The sequence below is a fragment of the Vicia villosa genome, unplaced genomic scaffold (assembly GCF_029867415.1).
Source record: "Vicia villosa cultivar HV-30 ecotype Madison, WI unplaced genomic scaffold, Vvil1.0 ctg.000742F_1_1, whole genome shotgun sequence".
NCBI lineage: Eukaryota > Viridiplantae > Streptophyta > Magnoliopsida > Fabales > Fabaceae > Vicia > Vicia villosa.
Window position 1 is genome coordinate 346,687 of NW_026705331.1, and position 7,719 is coordinate 354,405.

General features: G+C 33.6%; 1 pseudogene; it reads right to left on the reverse strand.

Moving 5' to 3' along the window:
- Positions 1–5,096: 5,096 nt before the first annotated feature.
- On the reverse strand, positions 5,097–6,950 carry LOC131630828 (UDP-glycosyltransferase 79A6-like; annotated as a pseudogene).
- Positions 6,951–7,719: the final 769 nt, after the last annotated feature.

Below are 7,719 nucleotides of genomic sequence, written 5' to 3' on the forward strand. Positions count from 1 at the left end.
GAGGCCAAGTTAGTAGATTAGGGGAGTGTCTAATTGATTGGAATATCTTTTTCAACTAAATAATCAATTAGACTATTAAACTAATTGGTTATCTGTTGCTTAGTTAAGTCTAAAATTGATTGGGACAATTGTTGGACAAGTGGCTTCAAGCACAAGAGGGAGAGGGGGTGAATTTTGGTATTTAAAATTCATGATTAAAATTAAGGTTTGGCTACTTAAAAGATTAATTGTGTTAGTATTCTTAAAAATCAGAGTAAATTGAACAACAAAAAATAAAATCAGTAAAGTAAATTGTAGAAATTAAGAGATAGGAGTTTAGAGACATGACACCAGTGATTTATCCAAGTCCGACCGAACGTTGACCTACTCATGCCCCTAACAGATCTTATTCAAATTTTGACTCTGAACTTGAGCTTTTAAAAGGTTATGTCCACAAACCTTCAATACAGTCGAATATAGAGATTTTACAATGACTTATTCCCAACCAAAAATAAAGTTTTTACTCAAGCTAAGTAACAAACTCATTAGAGATTTTGCAGGCTAATCTCAATAACCAAATAAATATTTCCCCCCCGTAAGTTCTAGAACCAAAGAAAATTTTAAGACTCATTAATCTCAAGAACGGAACTCAATTTCCCAAGAATATCTCACTTTATAGAATAACAACAATACAACACCTATGGGTGTTCAAAACCACCATCCCAATAGAAAACTGCAAATCAAACCAATCCAAACAGAAAATTGCAGAAAACCATATTTGGTTCGGATGTGTTTGGGTCATATTTTAACAAAACCGCATGATTCAGTTTGATTTGCGGTTTGTATTTTACAAACCGAAACAAATCGAATCAAACCGCATTATGTTACAACCCAGATTTCACTTAACTCACATCAAACCCAAACCTAAACCTATTATTACTTAGTCTTACGATTACGAATGATTTTCTCTTCCTCACACTTAGGATTTCAATTTTAGCCTTTTCAAATCTCTCATACTAGTATATCGCCTTCTTATTCAAATACATCTTGCCCATTCTTTTATAATCTCTACTCTCTTATATTCTTTTTTTCACCTTCTTATTCTTATACTATTGTTCTCTCTTTCAATTTCGTTTTTATGACACCTCTTATTCTCTATTCTCTCCTCTCTTTTGCTCTTTCTTTTTCATCTTCACTAATCTCAATCTCTCATCTCCTCTATTTTTTCGTTTCATTATAATAATTTTTATATTGTTTTATACTATTATTTTATGTTTATTATTTCATTTTTGTCTAATATGATTTTTACATATTAAATGGGAAGTTGAGGTCCAAAAATGATGAGTTTTATTGTTATTTGGTATTGTATGAACTAAGTATAAAGTTATGTTATCATCTAAACGTGTATGTATGACTTAACTTTTTTGTTGAAAAACAATGAACCCACCGAATCGAACAAAACCGTATTGATTAAGTTTGGGTTGGTTCCGTTTATTTCGGTGTGTGATGAGGAGAGAGGGGCCTCCTTTATAAAGGAGAATGGAAAGCTAAAAAATGAAACGTTCCATGGGAAATTTTAATGGCCCAACTAATTGGGTCCTTATCCCAATCAATTGGTTGACCTAAATAATCGATTATTTTTGCCCATTTAAAATTTTTTTGATAGAGAATTGTAACCAATCATTAAGACACTGTCATAACCGATTTGGCTTCTTCCAATCGATCGACTTAAGGTCCCAATTGATTGGATAGTTCAAAAAATGCTTTAAAAAAGCTGATAGTTTCCGAATCAACTGACTTAGGCTTGAGAACATTTTAAAGAGTTTTGAGAGTTAAAAAATAGGTTCAAAAGAGCTTTAAGTGTGTGTGAGTTTCCTTAGTATCTTAGAAGTTACTCTCATACTTTTATAAAACTCCGGTTAGTTAGACATACATGACCAGACGAGCTTTTACACTTCCTCTCTTTCATAACTTTGAGGCTTCTAAGATCCTTTGTCAAATACATCGATCATATAAGCACTTTAATAGAATCTTGAGACTCATACTTAATGAGACTTGAGATATCTTCAAGTTTGGTCACCATAGTCAAAGAGTTGGAAAGCTATTACCACTGACTTCAAAAATCATTGGTGTTGTCGTCATCAAAATATTAGAAAGGTTCTCAGTAGGATAATCAAATTTATACCTATAAGAAGATAGATCCACATTCTACCTCTTTTTAACGATGACAATGTATCTCTCAGAAAAGTGGTAATAGAAACAATAGGTAGATAAAAATGGAGAATTTAAATTCCCCATAAGTGTATAGAGTATTCTCGACTACCCCTGAGAGTATACTTTACCCTTTTTTTCATGATAAAAAAGGTGGAAGATAATCAAAGCACATAGATCACAAAGTATCAATAAAGGGAAGGAGAAGGGGGGGGGGGGGGGAGATACATAAGCATACTAATGCATGCATGATTTATTTAGAATTCGTGGTTGAGTTCTTTTGAAGAAGAAGCTTTCTTTAGGAAGAGGTTTTGTAAAATATATGCAAGTTGATTAGATGAGATGACAAATTCAAGTATGCATTCCCCATTCTTTTTTTATTTTATTTTAAATTATCCCTAATGAAGTGGTGTCTAACCTCAGTGTGTTTAGCCCGAGAGTGAAGAATTGATTTTTTTTAGTGAGGTTTATGGCACTAGTGTTGTCGCATATTATCAGGACAACTCTAAGATTAACGGTGTAATCACTGAGTTGTTGTTTCATGTAGATAATTTGAGAGCAACAACTACCCGCAACAATGTATTCTACCTCACTTATGGCTAGAGAGTGACACTTGCCTATTTTTTGCATATGCCAGGAGACAAGTGGGATTCCCACTAAGTGGCACGTAGCGTTGGTAATTTTTATATCTAATTTGTACCTAGAGAAATCATAATTGGTGTACCATAGACCCATTTGTTGTGTGCAAGTGAGATACCGCATGATGCGTTTGACCGCACTAAGATGTGATTCCTTTTAGGATGCTTGATAGTGAGTACAAACACATACAACAAACATGATATTAGGATGAAATAGAATGAGATAGAGAAGAGAGCCTATCATACCTCGGGAAAGCTCGAATTGATTAGCACTTTCTTAAGCTTTACAACATGATCGGGAAAGCTCGAATTGATAAAACCTGGAGGTTGCTCAACATATGACTCCTCTTGGATGTAGCCATTTAGATAAGCATTTTTCACATCCATTTAAAATAATTTAAAATCTAATCTAGCCACATTAGCATAGTTTTCATTGAATACCTTTCTGTTGATTGTAACTTTTTGCAACAAATCTGACTTTACAAGGTGGATAATTTTTCTTTTTAAAATTGTCTTTGCTTTGGCAATTTGTTGTACTTCCAAATTCATGATGTTTAGTTTGCAAAACACCTCTAAACACATACTCTTGTCTCATAAGCCTTCATTACTTCCGTTCTTGCAAGACGTGTAAAATTGTTGATAAATTGAATTTTGAAAAATCTTTTATGTTCTCCAAAGTGGTTATTAATGCTTCATATGTCTCTTGCACTAAAGCAAATATTTTTCTACAAATTGAGTATAGAGTAAAATAAACTTATTTGCAAAGGAAAATATTATGTCTGAGTATTATTTAAATGTCTCATACTCTTTCATTTCTTACGACTCAAATTCCCTTATTAATTTCAACACTTGCATGCCTTGAATCCGCCCATCTTCTATGTATTCTTCCTTCAAATAGCCTTGGATGGATTTTTCTGTTTCATGGTCATGATTTTTGGGAAAATAGTTTAAAGTAATGAAAATTCCTGGAGATAAAGGCATTGAATGGCTCACCAATATAGTTAACAAAATTATGAGGTTAAAGCAAATGCCAGATGAATGGAGAAGAAAAATTTTAGTTCCAATTTATAAGGACAAATCATATATACAAATTTGTGCAAATTATAGGGGGATTAAACCTTTGAGTCATACCAGGAAGTTATGGAAAAAATTGATTGAACGAAGACTAAGAAAAGAGACTCAAGTCACTGAGAATAAAATTTCCTTTAAGCTTGAGAGGTCGACCATAGAAGCAATCTATCTACTACGACATATGATGGAGCAGTATCAGATGGACCCACAAGACTTTTACTTAAATTTTATCGAATTAGAGAAGGTGTATGATAAAGTTTCTATAGATATCTTGTGGAAAACCCTAGAGAAGAGAGTGGTTAGGATTACATATATTTGAGCTATCTAAGATATGTTTGAAGGAGTATTAACTAGTGTGCTGACATAGAGTAGAGAGACATATGATTTCCCTATAACAATAGGTTTGCATCAAGGTTCAACCATAAGCCCTTACCTTTTTTTATTTAATTTTGGATGTACTAACGGAATACATCTAAGAGCTAGCCCTGAGATGCATGCATTTTTTATGTGTGCAGATAATATAGTTCTACTTGGAGAGTCGAATGGGGATTTAAATTTGAGGTTGGAGACGAGCTCCGAAAACACACGACTTTCGGCTAAGAAGAAGTAAAACATAGTATATGGAGTGTAAGTTCAACAAAAGGATAATTGTTTCTAATCTAGAGGTGAAAGTTGGAGACCATATCATCTCGCATGTCACACGGTTTAAATATATTGAGTCCGTAATATAAAACAGTAATATAAGGAGATGTAAACCATTGAATTCAAGCAATGTGACTTAAATGAAAGAGGATTTCATGGATTTTATGTAACACGAATGTATCACTCAAGTTGAAGGAAAAACTTTATCGGACTGTAATAAGACCTACGCCGTTGTACGAGACAAAATGTTAAATGATTAAAAACCAGCATAAGCATAAAATAAGTGTCGTAGAGATGAAGATGTTGCATTGGGAATGTGGTAAGACTAGACATGATAAGATTACAAATGACAATATTAGAGAGAGTGTTAGGGTAACACCTATAGTAAAAAAGATGTTGAAAATAAGACTTAGGTGGTTTGAGAATGTAGAAAGAAGACCTCTACACTCTGTAGTAAGAAGAGTAGATCATATGGACATGAGTCAAACAATTAATTAGAAGTAGAGAAAAAGCTAAAAAAAAGTAAAGAGAAGATATTAATAAAGATATCGAGACTAACAATTTAGATAAAAGCATGGTAGTGAATAATACACTATGACAAAAGTTGATTCATGTAGTCAGCTTCACTTAGTAGGATAAGACGTGATTGTTGTTAGTGTAGAGGGATGCATAGTTGACATCCTATCCAATCCAAGAGCACTTGCAATTACTTAAAAAAAAAAAGAGGGAAGATAGTGCAGAAAGTGTATGTTTGATAGCACATTGATTATGAGGAAATCAGAATCATTCACTAAGTCAAAGACTTCAACTGCTCAACCAGATCTACAATGAATTTGTTCTGAATTTCCCTATCCAACAGAAACTCTCTCCATTTCATATGATTCTCTCTTATCTCTTTCCCGGGCTCTTTATCAACTTCCACCATAACAACTTTCACAGCCTCCAACAGATCCTCTTTCTCAAAAAACCCATCTTCATCACATCTTTTTACCTCTATCCCTGCTTTCAAATCATCAGCAATAAGCTTAGAATTCAAAAACTGGTCACCCTTGAAAGGTAACAACACCAACTGGCAATCATTAACTATAGCTTCTATCACAGAACTAAAACCAGCATGACACACATAACACCCTACACTTGAGTGATTCAAGACAAGTTGCTGCTGCATCCAACCACTATGCACAACTCCTCTATTCTTCACTCTCTCTATGAAACCTTTTGGTAATGCTCTTTCCATCTCAACCTCAACATTCAAATTTGATGGAAAATTTAAAACCAAAATGAAAGGTGAATTTGTAAGTTCCAACCCAATTGCTAGTTCATTGATTTGATCATCACTTAGAAATGTTTCACTGCCAAAGGAACATAATATGACTGACTTTGTTGGAAAATTATCTAACCATCTTGTCCATTTTTCGTCGAGCACATCCATTGATGGTTCTGGAACAAGTACTCCAGAACAAAGAACTGGTTTTTTAAGATGGTTTTGTAAATAATCTATATAAGGACCTTCTATTTCCTTGCATGTTTTCAACACTATCAGTGAGCATTCACTAAGTACCTGCATGATTCTATCAGAACCAGTTGGGCTGTCACCAAATCTTTGGAAGAGCATCATGAAGATTATTCTTGCTTGGAAGGTTTGAAGGGAAGTTTTGGATTTTTGAGGATACTCAAATGGAGAACTCTTAAGGTCCTCATAAGTGATGTCTCTTTTTTCAACGATCAGCAACAGAAAGTCTTGAATGTGGAGATAGATAAGAACCCGAAATCGCAGAATAGACAGAGAAGTGAACAGATTTTATGCCAAGTTCAGAAGCTATTTTTGGTATCCAATTATGTGCAAAATCAAAGAAAACAAAATGGGGTTTAAGTTTCAATAAAATGGTTTTGACTTGATCTTGCATTAAGTCTATTGCTTGAAAGAGTGCACCAAACGTGTCAGGGTGTAATTCGAAAGTGTTACCGGGTATGTTATTAGGGAAGTTAAGGGGAATGATTTGGATGGAAGGGTTGAGATTGAAGGTTGATTTGATTCTGGGAATGTTATCAGGGCCGTCTTTGAGGGCGAGCAAAGCGGGCTACCGCACAGGGCCTCAAAATTTCCAAGGTTAAACTATAACTAAATAGGGCCTCATAAAATATTTGGTAGGTTAAATCATGAGTACATAGGGTCTCTATTAGATTTTTATGGTTAAACGGTGACTATTCTAAACAGGGCCTCCAAAAACTTGAGACGGCCTTGAATGTTATAGGAAGGTGACAAGAATGAGATTTGAATTCCATGAGAGAATAGTTTGTTGGATAGTTGAACAAATGGACTAATGTGACCAAAACCAAGGTATGGAAACATAACTACATGAATGTTACTAATACTCATCTTTGTCTAATTGATTTTTCAGTTTGTGTTGTTTGTTTCTAAGAATGGTGTCTTCACAATGGTGGCAACTATGCTCTTTTAAACATAGAGATGATTAATTTTTAAATGATAAAAATCATACTGTCAAAATAATGCCATCGTCTGTGGCATTTTTTATTTTGAAATGTATCATGCATTCATGCTCACATTGCACCATCTCTCAAAATCTTTGAATTGGATTGGGCAATACCCTCTAAATAATTCACACACAAATTTATAGTTAATGTGCCAATAGGTATATATCTCTCTCTAAATAATTGACACACAAATATATTAAAAACTAATCACAACATGTGATTTTATTAAAAAACAGTGGACACCTTTCATTCCCATTTAATATGATATCATGCGAAATATAAAATTTAAGTATGTATAAATTTCAATAAATATGACTTGATAGATGTTCTTGTTACATATGAGGACATAACTATCCATCTTTGATGGTGTGCAAAGTGGTTACAAAATGGAGCTTCAAAATTTTCATAGTTAAATTGTTATTGAATGAGACCTCATTATACACTTGTCATGATTCAACCATGATTAAATGGATTTCTTAATTATTTGTTAGGGTTGGACTAGTAACCAATACAATACCTCCAAAAATTTAAAATTTAAGACGACTCTAATAAAAAAGATGAACCTTGCTAGCAAAATGATATGAACAAAATTCTACTAGTGTATATATAAGCGATGATAAGTTCTCTAAGAGTGTGTTTGGATGGAGCATTTTAACGAGGGAAAGTAATGTTTTGAGGGAAT